The sequence below is a fragment of the Vipera ursinii genome (genome assembly GCF_947247035.1).
Source record: "Vipera ursinii genome assembly, chromosome: 3".
Lineage (NCBI taxonomy): Eukaryota > Metazoa > Chordata > Lepidosauria > Squamata > Viperidae > Vipera > Vipera ursinii.
The window spans coordinates 22,272,013-22,291,134 of NC_139516.1; the positions used below are offsets into that span (position 1 = coordinate 22,272,013).

General features: G+C 37.0%; 1 protein-coding gene across 8 annotated transcripts in view; it reads right to left on the reverse strand.

Annotated features, from left to right (window-relative positions):
• The window catches only part of NCOA3 (nuclear receptor coactivator 3), a 102,755-nt gene that overhangs the window by 49,702 nt on the left and 33,931 nt on the right, over positions 1–19,122 (reverse strand). The window contains exon 3 of one of the 8 annotated variants that reach the window (XM_083358789.1): positions 14,751–14,865. The exons of the other annotated variants lie outside the window; for them this stretch is intronic. The gene's annotated coding sequence lies outside the window, so the exon portion shown is untranslated. The remainder of the gene's footprint in view (positions 1–14,750; positions 14,866–19,122) is intronic. 8 annotated transcript variants of the gene reach the window in all.

The following is a 19,122-nucleotide window of genomic DNA, read 5'->3' on the forward strand; positions in this document are numbered from 1 at the left end:
GAGAAGAAAGGACTTACTGGAGAAGAGCCTAATGCTGGGAAAGATTGAGGGCAATAGAAGAAGGGGACAACAAGACAAGTTCAGTAAGCAGTTTCATCATATTGTGATTTAATATCTTTGCAAATAGTTTAGATAATACCTGAGACTATAGTTTAACAAGTCAGAACAGATATACTGAAAGTGTCAAGTGAAGAAGCAAACAAAAAAGAGCTCCTTCTCATCATAATATTAAAGTTGGAAGGGACCTTGGAGGTCATCTAGTCCAACCCCCCGCTCAGGCACGAAACCCTATACCATTCCAGACAAATGGCTGTCCAGTCTCTTCTTAAAAACTTCCAGTGTTAGAGCATTCACAGCTTCTGGAGGCAGGTTGTCCCACTGGTTAATTGTTCTAACTGTCAGGAACTTTCTCCTTAGTTCTAGGTTGCTTCTCTCCTTGATTAGTTTCCATCTGTTGCTTCTTGTCCTGCCTTCGGGCGCTTTGGAGAATAGCTTGACTCCCTCTTCTTTGTGGCAGCCCCTGAGATATTGGAACACTGCTATCATGTCACCCCTCGTCTTTCTCCTCATTAAACTAGACATACCCAATTCCAGCAGCCATTCCTTATATGTTTTAGCCTCCAGTCCCCCAATCATCTTTGTTGCTCTTCTCTGTACCCTTTCTAGAGTCTCGACATCTTTTTTACATCGGGGTGACCAAAACTGGATGCAGTATTCCAGGTGTGGCCTTACCAAGGCATTATAAAGTGGTATTAATAATTCACGTGATCTTGATTCTATCCCTCTGTTAATGCAGACTAGCAGCGTGTTGGCTTTTTTGGCAGCTGCAGCACACTGCTGGCTCATATTTAAGTGATTGTCCACTAGGACTCCGAGATTCCTCTCACAGTTACTACTATTGAGCAAGGTACCCCCTATACTATTTATTTATTTATTTATTTATTTGTTTTTATAAACCGCCCTTCTCCCGAGGGACTCGGGGCGGTGTACAGAGTAAGGTAGACAAACATAATGAAACAAACTATACCTGTCTTCTGGAGTGTTGGCTATTCCTGCCAGCTTGGTGTCGTCTGCAAATTTGATGAGTTCATCTATCCCCTCATCCAAATCGTTGATGAAGATGTTGAAGAGCACTGGGCCCAGAACAGAGCCCTGGGGCACCCCACTACACACTTCCCTCCATGTAGATGCAGTTCCATTGAGGACCACACGCTGAGTATGGCCGGTCAGCCAGCTACAAATCCATCAGGTTGTGATGCTGTCTAACCCACATTTTTCTATCTTATCAAGTAGTAGTTTGTGATATGAGATGAAGTATGACATCTAAACTGAGACTAAACATAATTAGAGAACACAAAGAACAAAACTGAAGTGAAACACAGTGGATGGTTTGAAACTAAAGCTGAACTATGAAACTGAATTTTATGTTATTTTGACATCCTTAAATTGTACAAAATCCATTCCGATTCTATTGCTTTATTTATGCCAAGTATAAACATTTCAACCCAAAATAGCAAGCTTTCAGTCCAAGAATGAATCCAAGAATGAGTCATTAATCTGTTTGTTCTTCCTTCCCTCCTCCTATGCCTAGCTTCAATTATATAACTCTGATTTCTTAAGCTGTCACATTTCAGAATTGTAGACCAGTCTATAGCACAGATGTAAAGAAATCAAAAGTATTTGTTCCCATTTTTAATTAACCACCCTAAAGCTTTTTGATCCCCATGCTCCATCCTTGTGAGCAAGTTTCTTGCCTAAGAAATCCTGCCTAAGAAACTGGAAAACAGATTACAGCAATCATAGGGAGGGCAACATTTGAGGAGTCAGCAGCTTATCTCTTTTGACCTTTCAGAGGGCCAGAGGAGGCACCAATGCTGTCAAAGGAAGGGGAAATAACGTGGAGAACATGAAAAAGGGTACCAAATACAAAATAAAGACTTAATATCTATTCAGGTAATACCACCTAGGTGAAAAATATAAAAAAAGCATTTTCTAGTACCTCAGCCAAGTAATGTAATTTGGAAGCCTGGAATTGCCAATCATTGTAACTCAAGGCATCTAGGGGGTTGGACCCAACTTTATGGCTTATGTTGCAAGAAGTTTTTTTAAGTGAACATTAAGCAAACACAGTGGTCATTAAGCAAGCAATATAGTCATTAAGCAAATCCACTAATTCCAGTGATAAAGGTGAGCCCGGTTGCCAAGCACCTGAAATGTGGTGATGTGACCACAGCGGCTATGCAGCAGTTGAAACTCCAAACTGAGTCATAAGAGGCTTTTGGGGGGGGGTCCCTCTTAATTTCAAACTTCTCTTGTGACTGGTCATTAAGCAAGAACTGCCTGTACTTTAGCATCTTGCATGGCTGGCCATCTAGACTCTGCTTTAAAAGCTTACATAGACAGACCTCATCTCTATCTGTATTAGTTTGTTCTACTAGGATACAACTCATGCTATCAGGAATTGTGAAACCTTGATTTCTCAATAATGTGACACATCTCTAGAAAAGTATTAAAATTTATCCCTTATGTTAAGGGACTTAAAAGATCTGATAAATTACACTGAATTGTGATGTGAGTGATTTTACTTGATCAAAGAAACAGCAGCATGTTATCAGTTACTGAAATATAATACAAAAGAGGCAAAGATAACAAACCCACTTCCCAATGACAGACCATTTTAATTAACAGCATAAGAACAAGAATTAGAAACAAATATCTGAAGCCTCCAAGCAGCTTTGGAAAATATTCCAACTTAGCCTAGTTTCAAGACACAACATACTGAAAATAAATACCAGACTTCCTCATTCAGACACTCTTGAAATAATTCTTGCAATTCAAATGTTTCTCAATTGAAGGCAAAGAAAATAACACAATCATCAATGTATGCCTAGTAATTTAGATTATGTTATATAGTCAGAGAGTTAACGAACATTTGAAGAATCAAATGTCTTCAAGTCCCCCCACCAAAAGGGCTTTTCATTCAGTTCCTTAAAGTTTTACATCTGGAACTGTTTTATTCGAGTAATTACTGTGCCTATCCAACATTTTCGTTACAATACCTCCAGTAAAAATGTATCAGTAAAAGAAAACAATCTATAATGTTTTCATATTCTGTTGTTTGTACAGAGGTTACATGTCATCACAGAAATATATATGACAGGGAAAATATGCATTACTAGGAACAAAAATACATGTCAAGAAATCTGTAAACTTAAATCCAAATAAACTGTGGGTGATCAGAGTTTCTTCCATGATCTCATAGTGGTAAACAGATCAAGGATCTGGGAAATTCAAATAATATCCAAACACAGCAGTAGGAACCTCAAAGCAGTTGACACTTATTATTCTCTCCTGCCTCTTTTTTGATGAACTGTATCCTAACATGAATACAAACATGTTTGATTTTCTAGAACTTTGCTGTTTTTTTCCTTTAAAAATAATTGCAGAATGAACTTTGCAAAGCTTTTTTTAAAAAACCAAATAAATCTTCTCCTCTGGTTATTTAAAGTCACTATGATCTTCCTTACTACTATTGGTTTAAAAAGCAACACAAATAAAACAGTTTTGCGTTATTCACACAATGAACCCAGGTGTTAAGCAACCAATGTTCCTGCAACCTCTTTTAAGCCTGTCAATCTCTCTGCCCAACCTCACACTCTATAAACAATAAATAAATAGGAATTTTGGATGCCGTAAAGCAAAGCACCAGCATCCATCATCATTTGTAAGAATGTTTCAGTCTTATATAGATCTCAGGAGTTTTTAGAAACTAGTGAGTGGTTGCCATTTAGTGCTTTGTTTAAACTGTGTTAAGAGAAGAGAAAGAATCCTGCAGGGTTCAAATGGTAAACATAAAAGCAGAAGATGTCTTAGTAGCTTCTTTTCCATATAATAAATTTATTAAAACATCTATATTTTCTTGAGCTGTGGCTCTTTTCATCAGATGCATAGCATGGCTAGATTAGGATTTAAATTAGGGTGAGGTGAGGTAGAAAGGGAAAAGAGAGATTGGAAATGTAGGCATAGGTTATGTTTGAGACAGATCTTACCAATTAACAGTTCCAAGGTATTAAAAATCCATCCTGAGATTTCCTGTAACCTTTTGATATTCAGTCTAACGCTTCCAAGGATTTTTTTTTGTAAAAGTTTTATTTTTTACAATAACAACCTTAGTGCCTGGTGTATAGCGTGTTGTCTTGGTTCATGATTTTTTTTTACAATCAATAATAGTTAATTAACAGTCAGTAATAATTAATTTTTATATTTCCATAATTAGTATATCAATTGATAATATATTTCCTTGATCACCTTTTCTCCCAATAGTATTCTCCTTCTTCAGCATTAAACAAATATAATTTTTGATATTTAATATTATTCATATATAAATGATTAAATAAAAACATTTTCTTCTATATTTATACCAACAATAGCGTCCATATATAGCATTTTTTTCTTATCAACTTATGTTATATGTTCATATTTATTGTTGTATCCAAATCTTGTGAAGTTTTTCTTGTTTGTATTAAGTTATAGTTCCCTTCATTTGTGACTTCACCAATTAAGTCATTTTTTTCTAGTTCACATTCTGTTATCTGATTTGTTTGTTCATTCTTTACCATCATTCTTTGAATGGTTTTTGATTGTAGATTTAAATTAGAAGTATATTCCTTTATGTTATCAAAGTTATGCTTAATATCATGGTTTACAGCTATTGTGATTTGTATCTCTTGTAGCATTGCATAAATTTCATCTTGGAAAGTATTTGTCTTGTCTTGAAATGTTGCTTCTAGAGGTCTTTGATCTTTCTGGCTGAATCCTTCAAGAGTAGATATTAAGTGTGGCTTTCTATCATTTTTTAATAAATATATCATATCCATGTTGTCTCCCCCTTTCGAGTAATCTGTCATAAGTGCCATAGTCTCTATAATTAGCCTTGTCAAGCTGGCCAAAACTCAAAATCCAAATAGTCCAATTTTATATAGTTCTTGTCTTTATATATAATTTTTATAATCCACTGTAATTTCCAATTGCCAGGGTTCCATAAAATCAATGTTTTATAACAATTCTTTCTTTTAGGAGTCAATTGTCAACCAGTCAGAATTGCAATTCAGTATATTTAGCCACCTTAAATCCTTCCTGTAACTTTCCCTCTCAAAAATTAGTCATAGATCAAAGTTTTTAAACAATGCATAAGTTTGGGCCAGAATCAAAATATTTCTTTTCCTTCAAACACTTTCCAATCTTATGGCTGGCCCAGTATACAATCTCTTCTTTATCCCCTGACAACTATCTTCTTAAAGGTTATTAGAGTTCATGGGAACAGATTTTTCTTTGTTTCTGGGCATTGTCTTTAATGTGCTATATTCTAGTTGTCCACTAGATGTCAGCAAACATTTGTTTTCCAGCTCTTTCAGGCAAGAAGTTCTTATTATTTTTCTTTTTATATATATAATTTCATCAAAATCCTTTTGAACAAGTATGTCAAACTGCCGGCCTGTGGGCCAGATGCATCATACTGAAACCACGCCCACCGCATTGGCAGCAATGGGGAAAAAGTCTCAACACATCATGCAACGTCACATGATGTCGCGAGTTTGATATGCCTGCTTTAGAATATAATCTTAGCAGTTTGCTTTAGCTTCTAAGTTTGAGCAGATTGTAGTATTTTAAATTTAATTTCAATACATTTCTTTCCTCCTTAAAGGTTAATTCGCCACTTCCATCTATGAGGGAATGGAAATGTAGTCCCCTCCCCTCACTGTTGGAGGTTTTTTCTTTGGGGATCTTTCCCAGGGACTTAGTTGCAAAATAAGGGAGAAAAGATCAAATACTCTCACCAATTCCAAGCACACTGTTCACCGTTGCTTTTGTTAGTGCTCTTGGACTTCTCGGCTGCAGGTAGTTTGGGCTAGACGCTGGCATGCGGCTAGCCTTTCTCCTGTCGGGTTCAGAGAGCTTTTCCTGGATCAAACGAAGCGATTGCTGTTGCTTCATGATCAATGGGGCACCCCTCCTTCACGGTCACCTCTTCAGGGCGACTTTGGACCCATCTGGGATCCTCCTGGCAGTGTGAAACTAGCTGTGGGGAGCGGAGGTCCATCTTGTGCAGCCATGCGCTAGGGGCGGAAAACCAGAAGTCTACTTCCAAGGATTTTCAATACCATTTGACAGTTGGAAAAAGTGCTAGAGATTCCTTCTGATTTTTTTGCCATTATGAATATCGCCTTGCAGTCTTTTTTTGTTTGTTCAGTTACAACAGTGCTGAAAACAGTGACTTACAACAGGTCTGCACACTTATGGCTGTTGCAGCATTCCTGTGGTCACATGATCAACATTTCGACACTTGGTAACCAGCATGTATTTACAACACTTGCAATGCTTCAGGAGTCACATGATCACCATTTGTGACTTTTTCAGGGGGCTTCTGACAAGCAAAATCAAGAGAAGCTGAATTCACTTAATGATCAAGTGATTTCCTTAACAACATGGTGATTCACTTAACAGCAATGGACATTTCAGTCCCAATTGTGGACATAAGTCAAGGTCTACCTATATTAAAACTCTGTTTGTAACCTTTAATTGGGCGAAACCAGAAGGTATGGGGCAACAATTATGGAACCAGGGTGACTCAAATCAGCTTAATTACAGAATGCCAGGATCAAAGACTCCTATGGCAATGAAATTTGGAAAAGTTGTGGCTGCTTCAGCATCACAGCACATTTGGGCTACACTTCCCAGGAACCCGGAGGGTGCATGGTGCAAGGAAAGATGGGAGGGCTGTTATAGATGACTAGGATAAATCCAAGAGATCAAATGTGTTATCAGTCTCAAGTTCCTTCATGCTCACAAGAGATCTAAGTACAGCCCATCTTGAATCCCATTTATTCTTATCTACCACCAATTTCCTTTGGCTGTTAGTTCAGATTCTTGTAGAGATTAGCATTCAATAAGCATATATTTATTTGAACTGCCTGGACTAGTGATTTCATGCACTTGACAGCTGTATCCCCACCCACTTTCCTCCTTCTCTCTGGACCCTGAACCCAATTGGCAGGTGATAAACCCCAAGTTAATACCAATTGGCTGCTTTGGAATCAAGATTAAAGTGTACAATCTCCTAACAGTGGTGGGCAGCAAGTAAAGGACAAGAAGCAATTCAAATGATTGCTGCTGAGGTAGAGCTGGCTGGGGGGCATGGGTGGTCAATGAGTAAGTTTCCTTTCTCCCTGGAGGAGGAGGGCCCTTAGAGACATGCTGGGATAGGACGTGGGGGTGCAGTTTTCCCTGCGGTCTGCAGCTCCCTTTGTCTTCTCTCCACCAGAAAAGTGGTAGGTGGTTCAGCTAAGGAAGAGGAGTGATTTCTGACACTGCCTGCAAGCTTCCTAAACGCAAGTTAATGGGGAATTCAGGAGGAAGTCAGAAGTCGCTTCTGGTCCCACTGCTGTGCCAAATTGGCTAGCAGCAAGGGTTGATGGGCAAGAATTGATTGGTTGTTTTGGAACAGAGGCTGAAATCTGAAATGTCTCAGTGGCACTAGACAGTAAACGAAGGATGTGAAAGCAGCTCAGATGCCTGCTGGTGAGGTAGAGTTAGCTGGAGGATGCCGGCATTTGATAGGCTGGCAGAGCGGAACCCTCAGGGTCATACCATGATGGGAAGAAGAGAATGCAATTTTCATTGCAATCTGCACCTGCCTTTCTTCCCTTTCCACTCAGCAAACTGGCAAACAGTTCGGTGGGTTAGGCATTACATCTTTATCATGACCAGGAGTTCTAATAGCTCCTCCTCACAAAAGTATACAAATTAAACGTTGGTTTCCTTGATTCATATTCTATAATAAACACTAAATAATAAAGATCCATATTCTACTTTGTGAAGACACAAAGCTCTAGAAAGTGCTCTTTTTTATCCAAAGACAGCAAATATTTAATACTTCTCATGACCATTATTCTTTCAACCTCCAGAATAACAAACTGAAACTAACAAGCCAGCTGAAGTAAATGCCAACACATTTTTAAAGTCTGAATCTTTGACCACTCTTTATGGGATTTGATCTTTTAAGCTAGCCTGCTTTGGAATAAATGGAACATAGTCTTGCTGCAGTTAAGACATCACAAACATTATCTTTCCATATAGCAGTAGCTTAATACTTTTTCCTGATAAAACTGCCAATGGAGTGTTGTGGTGTGTAGTACTCACTTTTATTTCATTGGGAAAAATTTTATACACAAAGAAACCCAAAATGTTGGGATCCATTATAAAAACACTGGAAAACATATGGCTCCTGTTTGTTAAGATTTACTTTGCGTAGGCCAGGACAAGTAGCTTTCTTTTGTTTTAAAAAATGAGTTATGATTGCGATGAAAATAAACTCGGCCCATAAGCCATTATTTATTTCTGTTTAATCCACTCTAAAGAACAGTGTGTCCTTTCAAAGGGTAGCACAACTTTTGAGGCATAGTAGTAAAATAAGGTCAAGTCTAATAGATTACCTCAATAGCTTGTATGCAGTGTAATCACTTTACTACTAAAGAGATAGTAATGGCTTATTTTTAGAAAAATAGCTTTTACCATACTGAAATAAAACCTCTAAACTCTTGACTGAAGGTTGATATTCCCATGTATAATGCATTATATACAGCTGCTGAAGTAGAAATCACTTTTTCTACATTTCTGGTATATGAAAAGCAAGAGAGTGGCTGAACTATAGGACAGCTGATATTTATCAAGAGTAGCAGGACTTTAAATTTTCTCATTTTAAAGCAAATTTTGCAAACTTAGGATATCTACCACATGTGTTGAACACGTGTGCTCTGTGTCTAAGCTTTGAAGTGTACTGGAAGTATAAAACTTTAATGACCCTCATATATCAAACTTGTGCATAATATTATTCTTATGTAGTAAAATACATAAAATTGAGTATCCTTAGAAGAATGCGAAAGATTAAAAGCTTTTAAATATGTATATGGCACTGAGAAAGGTTTGTTCAAAGTGTCCATATTGAAAACTTTCAGAGGTCTTCTTAGCTATTTTGAAAGGAAAAAAAAGAAGCAAAAGTAAGAAGCTTAGATATTAAGTATGGATGGGAAAAGAGTTTACTGAGTTAAACCAACAGAACACAATTTAATTACAGAACTCAATTCATAATATTAACATTATTCTATTATTTAACTGTGTTGCAGCTGGTCAGTTTCTTTGAGTTTCTATTTTTATTGCTTTGTTTTTGGACTAGCTTTCTGCAGTTATAGTGGTAAGTCAAGCTTTAATATAGGGGTCCCCAACCTGTGTGCCATGGCTTACTACCGGTTCGTGGCCTATTTGCAACCAGGTTGCATGAGTGGCTAGCTGGTCTCACAGGAGCGTCGTGGGCACTTGGGGCCTCACTTACAAGAGTATCCCAGGTGCTCTCGGTTCCACTCACGTGAGCAATGGGTGCTCGTGTGCGTGCATGCACACACTCTCTCTCTCTCTCACACACACACACACACCTGCCCCTCCCACAAAACCATCTCCTCTTTCCCCCGGAAAGGTTGGGGAACTCTGCTTTAATATGTAGAACACACTGACTTGAAATAAGTTGATTGGTGTAATGTCCTATTTTAATGTACTAGTATGGTACCAAGTAATCTGTCAGCAAGAACACATGAAAATACAATGCCAAATAATTGCTCTAAAGTATTGATTTTATTAAGATCATCCATACTGTCCCTTATTATGGAGGGCCAATCACAGTGGCATTCAATAAACCAAGTATTTTCAAAGGGGGCCTTTGTAGAAAAAAGTTATATTAAGCCCGCATTTTTCAAAGTATGATTGCAGGGCAACAGATGGTCAGATAGTCACCAAAGAATGCCTTTCAAGCAAGTCTTGACACTAAAGATGTTGTTTCTAACTATAGTGTAAGTCAGGTTGGTAGATATAGGGAAGCCTCAAATATGTGAGTATCACTGATGCCAGGATTCAACCATAATAATGAGCAGAGATATCTCTGTGCTTTTCTTTCCATTACAATTCCTCTGGTGAAGGTTAGACAATCATTTAGATTTTAGTACAACAATATAATCTATGTGTTTCCATGATATTGAGAATAGGGCCTAGGGCATGTGATTCAAAGGTTAATCGGTGTCTTGAAATGCTTATTCTCAAAGAAAGATCTAATTTCTCTGCCCTGAGAGGAGCCATTTTGATGATTGGCACAATTATCTCATCCAAATACTGGGACTATTCATTTATTTGTGGAAGCAAGAAAATGTATCAGCTGTAATTATTCCATTTTGAAGTAAATCTGCTTAGAGATTAACAACAATTGCTTTTCAACAACAAATAGCAGTGCTTAGAAGGACAGGTCTTCTATTTGAAATACTTAATATCAAATGAACACTTTAGAAGGCATTCATTTTAATGTTTGTAGAAAAAGGAATTTTTTCAAATAGAAGAATTTTCAAGGAGTAGGTAAATGAGATCATAGTAGCTCTTAAAACAATATTTGTATTTCTGATAGATTTGAACTAAATTTTATTTATATTATTAATCACTTTAAATGCAGTAAAACAATTTTAAGAGAAAGATAGACATGACAGGCAGACAAAATAAAGTCAGATTTTGAGTTGAAAAACTAGGAGCAAAGCCTGAATCCAGATTTGGCTGGTTCCTATACAAATACTAATCACACTTCTGCTATAAACATTGTGATTCATTTAAAAAGGAATACGCTGTTGGATGGGTCCTATTCTATATCAAGCTGTACCTAAATTAAAGACAACAATGTTTGCAGCTGTTACATATCTTTTGTTACGTTGTATATGTTATTTATTTAAAATTATTATTCTATTTGATATCATTATAATGTTTTATGTAGTTATTTGTTATCAATCATTGTGTTTTTATCAATTTTTTTATAATGTATTGTTCTTGTTCATAAACTCAAAAATGTTTCTGTGGAACTGCCAGCTATCGATTTTATCCTGGAATAAAAGACAAAATGGGAGAAACAACTGTTTAAAGCACAATATCTGAGTGTAAAGATTAAAATAACAGGAAGAGATAGCAGATTTTGTATTAAAAATAAATTGCAATCCCAGATAAAGAGGAATATGTTTTCAATTTATTAAATTCTTTTGGCAGGATTAATGCAAATGCATACAGAATTCCTGTTGCAGAGCTGAAATCTATGAAGAAGCGGGTCTCAATTTTCAGCAATGAAAAAGTTAAATTCCAAAAATTGTACATAGATGATGTCTTTGAATATCAAAAAACTTTCTAGGAATCCTAAAATCCCATACTTAATATTAAATTTCTTTTTTGACTGGGGTAGTATGACAAATAATTTCATATACAAATATTTTCATTTAAGGAATATAGCAAACATCAACCAAAGTTGGCAAAGGCTGTTATGAGAATATTTGTCTAAAATGTATTTCTGTATATTTTAGTTTCTAAAACTCAAAATTGTGGCTCTGTGGTTCTGCCCTCTGAAAGTAGGATGGACGAAGTATAGAAATTTTGCTGTTATCTGCTAGTACATTTGTAAAATCATCATATATCAATAAGTACAGCTCAGATATTAGCAACTATTAAGAAATGAATATAATTAGCTATTCTTGAGCATCAAGTCTCCCAAACACAAGACAGTCTCCTTATTAAAATACTAGGATACATTTGTACTGATTTTTCAGTCTCTCCCATGCCATATGCATGAAATTGGTGAACTATTCATAATTTTAAAAAAATGTTGAAAACTCTAAAACTGGTAAACAATGAGCCAAGGTGGAAAATTGAGAGGATGCTGCCATAGCTAATACTCATAATTTCTTCAACGAAATACCCCAACTGAAAAAAGTACATAGCAAATAATATGTTGAACAAGTGTGAGCTCAAGCACAAGCAAATGGAGCTATATTTAGGAATGTTTTAAAATATGCTTTGTGCTACAATTTTAATCATCATAACTTTTATTAAAACTATTGCATACCACTCACGCCAGAAACCAATTTAATCTGGATTTCAAAAAACAAAAATATTTCACCATAATGATCATTATATCACATATTCATTTGACAGTGACTTCTTATTTCTAATTCAATCTTTGGCACAGTAATTCAGTTTAAAACATGGTATGCTGTACTAAAATAAATACAGAATAAATCCAAAGATATCTTGTATGAGGAAAAAAACAGACAATGTGCCTATTGTAAAACAATCTGCAGAAAAATAAAGGAAAAGAATAAAAACATACAATAGCTTATTTGAACAAACAGGAGGCTACCAAGTATCATTTGAATCCATTTTGCTTTTATTGTCTCAAGGGGAACTGCAGAAATAAAGATGGAAATTTGTTATTAGTCATATTAACTTCATTGTTCTTTCAATAGTGTTTGATAGACTCTAAGGGGAATCTACCTATTCAACTATCCAATCAAATTTTAGATAAACATTACAGTAATAGTTTGTACTTACAACCCTTATCGTTTTACATTTTTTAAATATAAATAACAATTACCAGAAAGATATTCTATTTAATAACTATTAATAACTATTGCAAACTATATTTTACATAAGCTCTTTCTAAATTTTATGTTAGAAATTAACAAATTTGGCTTTTAACATTTCTATCTATTAACCAGTGGAACAACCTGCCTCCACAAGTGGTGAATGCTCCAACACTGGAAGTTTTTAAGAAGTGACTGGACAGCCATTTGCCTGAAATGGTATAGGGTTTCCTGCCTGAGCAGGGGGTTGGACTAGATGACCTCCAAGGTCCCTTCCAACTTCAACAACTTATTATTATTATTATTATTATTATTATTATTATTATTATTATTATTATTATCATTATCATCATCATCATCATCATCATTATCATTATCATGATTATCATGATTGTTATTATTATCTCATATTTTCTTTGAATTAAGGCCAAAGCAAGAAACTGGATGACAAAACTTTGATTTAATTGAAATCTTTGGGATACTAATGACATGGTTAGAATACTAAGCTAAGGATCTCCATTCATGGTTAGGGGAATTGTCAATTGATGATATTACAGTATTCTCAATATTAGGGATAAAATAATCCCACAGATTTATACTTAAGTATAAAGATTTATACTTAAATTATATGTATTTAAATCTAGCTTGAGATTTGTTACAAAAATGTTAACAAATGTTATAAGTAATGAGCCAAAATAATAAACAAAACCAGTAGTTACCAATTTAATGTTGCTTAATTAATACAATCCTGAACTCATGACAGCAAAATCTGGTGAAAAAACAGATGAACTTATCAATAAAATAGAACTAGATAAAACATATTTAGGATGCAACAAACTAACTTTGCTCTCAAAGGCGTGTGTGTGTTTGTGTGTGTGTGTGTCTGTGTGTGTGTGTGTTTTCTGGATACAATCCAGAACTTATATATACTGCAGTCTATGGATACCAAATTTGATCTGCAAAAATACTTCATCAATTCTGCAAAACCATCTTAAAACTCAGCCTTGGCTTTGAAGTAAACCTTGAAGACCTCCAGAAAATATCAGAGATAGCTCTGTTAGGAAATAAAAGAAACAAATTATTGCCAGAGAACCTCATGGATATTCTTGAAGAAGTTGATCTGTCCCTCTATAGCTGCAATATTAAGTTCATAGACCATGGCATAGGAGATCCAATCTAATGCAGGCATGTCAAACTGCCAGCCCGCGGGCCGGATGCATCATACTGAAACCGCGCCCACCCCATTGCCAGCAATGGGGGAAAAGTCATGATACGTCACACGACATCATGTGACGTTGCGAGTTTGACATGCCTGATCTAGTGGGTTCAGATTTTCCACAGTCCCTAAAACTATAATTTAAACTAACCAAGAAAATAATTTTGAGATGTTATCTCGAGACTAAATGGAATGCTGCTCATTTTCAGTAGAATGAAGCAAGTATACAAAAATACTTTATTAGCTACATGTCAGACTGGCTTTTAAACCAGACTTTCAAAGCCCTTAAAATCTCTAAAAAGATTAGCACTACTAACATGCAGGATGAAAGTGCCCACCTGTGAGTTATAAATTATCAGATTTCTAACTACCACAATCACCATCCATTTATAATTTTTGCACACAGATTTAAGTCATCAAACAAAGAAAGGGAGAGTCGCCCTTATAAGCTGACTGTCCATTTGTTTAACAATTTCATTCTCTTGGGCTGCCATTCATTTTTAAATTGCTGGTGTTGCTAAGCGGAGAGGAAATGCCAACTTTGCTGTTACTGGAATATGCCTGTGTTTCTTCCTCACCCCATTCCAAAACCTTGCACATAGTGCTGCATCATCAAACAAAATAATACAGGAAGACAAGCAAAAAGCCACTTTTTCTCTGGGCAGGGAAGGCATTCCATAAGCACTGCTATGGGTTCAAAAGTTCACAGTGGTTTCAATTTCACCTTTTAGCGACCAATGAGAAAACAGCAATTGCATATCGATCCTCTGGCCACAAAGGAAAAATTAACTCACTGAGTACCTGACTTGGTTAAGTTAAATCCCTTAAAAAAATAAAAACCTATCAATTACAAATGTTGATTCCTTTTTCCAAACTGCAACAATATATTCAGTAAACCTTTGCTTAAAAGAAAAGCTTTTTCCCTGAAAGCTTCCATAGAGAAATAGGCTACTGATGAGAGATTACAATGTAGTTTTCCCTCATTCTTCCCACCCCAATCCATTTTTTTTCTCTCTTCCAGAAACTTAAAAGGTGGAGCTCCCTACCTTGTAATTTTGTTAGCTCAGAATTCTTCAAACTTGGCAACTTTCAGATGTGTGGACTTCAACTTTCCAAATTCCACAGCCAGCATGCTGTCAGCAGACAATTCCCAGCACACACCTTGAAATTGTCAAGTTTGAAAACCACTGAGTTCACTCAATGCAATTATTTGTCGATGCATTCTTATCAACCCACAAATTCCTCTGCATTTCCCCTTCAGTTTAATCTTATACCATTAGAACAGGGGTATCAAACTGCCAGTCCGCAGGCCGGTTGCATCATGCAGAAGCTGCACCCACCCAGCTCTGGCAATGTGAAAAAAGTTGAGATACATCATGACATGTCACGTGATGTGGCGAGTTTGACACCCGTACACTAGAAGAATAGAATTCCATTGTAAAAATTAAATGTCGAGTTTTATTTTTCTTCTCTGCCGAAAAGGTTTCTTTTAAAAATGTGAAATCTTAACAAATGACTTATACCATCAAACTTTTGCATCCCCAGCTGCTTTCATTTCAAAATACTACGGATGCATTCTTCATTTCAGCTTAAAAGGGTTTTAGACAATTTTTATAAAATTAGTCCCCTTACTCATCCAGCACCTATAGAAACCTCTTTCCATCACATCTATATACTGTTCTAAATTGTATACTTGAACCCTCCTCAAAGTGTTTCTCCCATTACAACCCTTACTTTAGTCCCATTCAAAACATTCATTATGTGAATATTCCAGAAATAAATTCACAGATTTTCTGGAGAAATTTTTAAACTGAACATCGGGGACAGTGAGCTAATTGATACAGAACATTCCTGTCCCCGGCAACCTAAAAATTATAGGGTTATCAGTGCATGTAAAATAGATCTGTGTATGGACAAGAATATCAACCTTGCTGTCAAGCAAAATCAAGCTTTTAATAGTGAGTGCCACACCAAGTGCACTAATCAAACAGGTGGTAAGAAAATAGGGGAACACAGGCACCACACAGGTTATGTAGAAAGTAAACACAGGATCAGTCATAAAGGACTCATGCATAGATTATGAGCAATAAACAGGGTAAATTAGAAATTCAGGTAAGTGAGGACAGATATGATATTGTTGCCATTACAGAAACATGGTGGGTTGAAATCCACAAATGGAACACACAGCTAGAGGAATTTAAATGATTTAAAAGAAACAGGCCAAATAAAAGAGGAGGTGGTTGCTCTCTATATAAGAAATAACTACATCTCTACAGAAATAGAGCACAACAATGATGAAAACTGTCTTGAATGCATTTGGGTCAATATAAAAGGGGGGAAATGACATTGCCACAGGTGTAATAAACTAATTTAATAAGCGAATTTCAATAAACTTAGAGAAAACTTGGAAAGGATTCAATGGATGAGAATCCTCAAGGGGAAAACAACTCAATAAGCTCAGGAAATTTTGAAAAGTGAGATTATAAAAGCCCAGTCTAGCACAATACCAACAAAGAAGAAAAATAACAGCTCTCAAAAGAAACCAGCCTGGCTGCATAAAGAACTCTCTGATTGAAAGAAAAAAAGGACAAGTATGAAAAGTGGAAAGAGGGGCACATAACTAAGCCAGAATATCAGCAAATAGTCCAAGCCTGCAAAGATGAAGTGAGGAAAGCTAAGGCTCAGAATGAAGTAAGGCTTGTGACAAAAGTAAAAAATAACAAAAAAGCTTCTTTCAACATGTAAAAAACAAGAAAAAAAATTAAAGAAATGATTGGTCCATTAATGGGAGAAAGTGGCAAGAAGGTGACAAGCAACACGGATAAAGCAGAACTGTCAGGAACCACCCCAAACCACGTCTTAGGAAGATAAAACTCTTGGAGTCAAATCTAGCCCAAAAAGAATCTTTACTATGACATGCTTGGTTGCAGGAATACAAGACAGGACTTAATATTGTTCCACGAACTAAACCCTTATAAAGAGTTCTCGGTTTAACCCCCCCTTAACCCCATTTGGTCAGTCCCCCATCATTTACCTCGTATCATCCCTCTCATGGGAAAAGGAACTTAGGACCTTTTATGTTTATTGCTCTCTTCCGTGACACAAGCCAGATGCTAGCCCCCCCTTTTGTTTCCCCAGTTCAAAAGGCTTCTCTTTCCCTTTGAAATGCCTAATACCGGTTCAATACACATCCATTCCCTCCTCTTCGGGAGATGGCAGAATCCATGGAATAATGTTTGAAACATACATTTATGAATATGATATAAATGGATTCTGATAGTCCGCTCTCCTTAGAAAAAAGATTTGTCCATCTGTAGGGGAAGAAAAGAAAAGAAAAAGAAAAAAAACATATGTAAATGTTAACTCGGTTTGTTCAGATATTCTGTATGAAATCTCTTAAGCAGCTTTGGTGTTTTAACGTGGCGTTTGCTAACCCATTCGTTTTCTGAGGAGGGGAGGTGTTAGCAAGCCACTAAATATTGGGTCGTTCCATGATGTTTCCTGGAATCCAGAATTTCTTTCACCTCAAAATGTTGTTCCCCTTCCACCATGATGGGAGGTGGTGGTGGTGGAATTTTTGTTCGTAGGGGAGATTGTTGTTCTCTCTTTATTAGACTGCAGTGAAAGATTGGGTGTATTCGTCTAAGATTTTTAGGTAGTCCTAATTCAACTGTTACTGGGTTTATGATTCTTTTAATTGGAAAAGGTCCAATGTATTTTGGTCCTAGTTTTTTACAGGGTTGGAGAGACTTAAGGTATTTTGTAGACAGATATACCATCTCTCCCACCTTGAACGGTGTGGGATCGGCTCTTTTCTTGTCTGCCTGTGTCTTGTGTGCTAATCTAGCCTCTGTTGACGCATTTCTGACAATAGGCCAGGTGTATTGTAACTGAGCAATCCATTCCTTTAGTTCTGGAATTACCGGTTCTTTTGGGGTTAGATCAGGTATGGGGTTGAAGCTCTGGCCTGTAGGTACTTGAAAAAGAGTGTAACCTGTGCTGGAGTGAACTGCATTGTTATATGCCACTTCTGCAAAAGGCAGTAGGTCTGCCCAGTCCATCTGTTGGAAACTTATATAACATCTTAAATATTGCTCAAGTACTGCATTAGACCGTTCAGATTGGCCATTTCCTTGAGGATGATGACTAGATGTCAGTCCTTGGGTAGTTCCTAAAAATTCCTTCCAAAATGCTGAGGTAAATTGCACCCCCCCTGTCAGATATGATGCGTTGTGGTGCCCCATGCAATCTGTAAATATGCTGTACAAAAAGTTTTGCTAATGCTTTTGCAGTTGGAATTTTTTGGTAAGGTATGAAATGGACTTGCTTAGAGAACAGATCAGTGACAGTCCAGACAACGGTGTTTCCATTGCTTTCTGGTAGTTCTACGATAAAGTCCATGGCTATTTCTTTCCATGGGGCTGAGGGATTCGCCACCGGTTGTAACAGTCCTGGCGATTTCCCTTGTAACCTCTTGGCCATTGCGCAAATTTGACAACTGCTCACATAGCTTTCTATGTCTTTTTTCATAGATGGCCACCAAAATTGCCTTTTAGTTAAGTGTAGTGTTTTTACAAACCCGAAATGTCCTGCTGATTTTGTATCATGGCACAGTTGCATGAAATTGGTCCTCTGGGTGGCAGGTATGTATAACTTCTCACCCACCCAAGGTAACCCATCTTTAATAGTGCACACATGCCTATTTTTCTGGAACCATTCGTCCCCTTCCAAGGACTTTCAGAATTCTATTCCGGTTTGGCTATCCACTTTCGGCTTCATTTTTACTTGTGCCCTGGTGGTGACTGGTGCTGCCAGTTGTTGTTCTCGTACGAGTGGTTTAAAGTCAGTTACCCGTGTGCTGTTATATTGGGGCATGCGAGATAATGCGTCTGCCAGGAAGTTCTCCCCCCCCCCCCGGCAAGTGTTTGAGAGTGAAATTGAATCGGTGAAAGTGTTGGGACCAGCGGGCTTGCTTAGGAGTGAGTTTCCTGGGTGTTTTTAGTGCTTCTAAATTTTTGTGATCAGTCCAGACCTGGAAAGGTATTTTATTTCCTTCCAAAAATTGGCGCCATGTTAATAACGACCACCTTAATGAGAATGCTTCCTTCTCCCATATTGGCCATTGTTGTTCAGTTTCTGTAAGTTTCCTGGATGTACATGCGCAAGGTTGCAACGCCCCCTCATCATTTTCCTGTAGTAATACGGCTCCGACTGCTACGTCGCTCACATCTGCCTGTGTATTACAAAAGGTTTGTTGGGATCTGGGTGTTGGGATCTGGGAGGCTCAATAAATCCCCTTTCTAAGTTTTTCTTTATGAATCTTTCCATTTCTGCCATTTCCCTTGGGCTCATGGCATACATCCTGGGTTTTGGGAGTTTTGCTCCGGGTTTGAATTCTATGGTGCAGTCTGTGGGGCG